The 1,472-nt window shown below is 47.2% G+C and overlaps 1 pseudogene; it reads right to left on the bottom strand.

Annotated features, from left to right (window-relative positions):
• Positions 1–258: 258 nt before the first annotated feature.
• On the bottom strand, positions 259–984 carry LOC123456545 (annotated as a pseudogene).
• Between the last annotated feature and the right edge of the window lie 488 nt (positions 985–1,472).

Raw genomic sequence — 1,472 nt, 5'->3', positions numbered from 1 at the left:
TCCTTACACAGATGGCTCTTGTGTTCCACCCTCGCTGACCCAGGCAGGGTGGTTCGTGGGTGAAGGTAAAGAAAGGAGCAGCAGCAGCTCACGGGTTTCTGGGAGGAACCTTCTGCAGGTGTTGGGTGTTTTGTGCCATGTCTTTGATCAGTTCTGAAGTTCAATTAAAAACATTCTCTTGGAGATACATTTTGTGGAAATCTAAAAACGTACTGTCCAGTTGTTAACTGTACTAAAAATACACAAAGAAGCCATTCTCTACATTTCTGCATCATCGTCGTCCTCATCGTCTTTGGCTCTGAAATGCATTTTTCTGAATTCTCATCTGCTCATTGAAGGGCAAGATGAAGAGGCTGGTGGAAGGTCCTGCATGAGCTCCACATTCCCAAAGAAGCGGCTCACTGGCATGGGCTGATTGCTGTCATCATCCTGAAAGACGCTGTGGTCCACAAGATGCTGTGGTGCCCGCACTGCCTCTGTCTGGAGCACAGGCTCAGCCTGCCTGCTGGAATGCTGTTTGGCTCCAGGGCTGGTGCACCAGAGCTGGGTTCTGCTGCAGACGGGCCATCTTCAGTCTCTGCTGAGGGAGCCTCACTCTCACTCACAGCTTGGCAGCGGCCAGGAAGAACACCTGCACTCTCCTGCTGGGCAGGGATTACAGTCTCACCATCTGTGAGCTGGGCGCCCCCTTCTGCAAGTTCATTTTCACAAGGGCCTGTGGGAACCACTTTTGATACAGCAGCAATGTCACCTTTGGGAAAAGTCTCTGTAATTCTGCCTTCAAAAGGTGACCTTTGTCATACTTGAACTTCTTGGAAATTCGTCTGTCTGGGGCCTTGTTTGATGAAGTCTTCAGACATGCTGTCTTGGCAGATGAGGAGCCAGCGACGTCCTGGGTAGAGGCCAAATTGGCTGCAGAGCAACTTCGGGCCTACAGGTGCCTTCGGAGGATTGCACTCCACCTGTGAGCTTCCTGTTCCTCATGAGTGTGAGCGGCGCCACCGCCCAACACCGCTGCCAAACGCTCCACCCTAGAGTCTTAATGATAATATGTTTTGGGGAATTTCTCCTTTGGTCCAGTCTGTTTGGAGTTCTCTTAGCTTCTTGTAACTTGATGGGACTTTCTTTTGAGAGAGTGGGAAAGTTTTCTACAATAATTTTGTTGAATAAATTCTCCATGCCTTTGGTCTGAATTTCTTTCTCTTCTGGTATTCCCATGATCTGAATGTTGGGACGTTTAAGAGTATCCCACAGTTTCCTCATGTTTTGTTCACAAAAATTTTTCAACTTATTGAAACTTTGCCTCACAAACTTTGTTCTATTTTGTCTTCCAGTTTAGAGTTTCTATCCTCCACATGGCTGACTCTAGTCTTGAGAGCTTCTATAGGGTTTGTGACTTGTTCAATTTGGTTTCTATTTTCTACTGCTTTTGTATGTATAGTTTACATCCCTCTGTTAAGTTCGCTTGTCAC

Source organism: Jaculus jaculus, chromosome X, assembly GCF_020740685.1.
Source record: "Jaculus jaculus isolate mJacJac1 chromosome X, mJacJac1.mat.Y.cur, whole genome shotgun sequence".
Classification (NCBI taxonomy): domain Eukaryota; kingdom Metazoa; phylum Chordata; class Mammalia; order Rodentia; family Dipodidae; genus Jaculus; species Jaculus jaculus.
The sequence above is the reverse complement of the archived record's forward strand: the minus strand, read 5'-3'. Positions and strand labels throughout refer to the sequence as shown.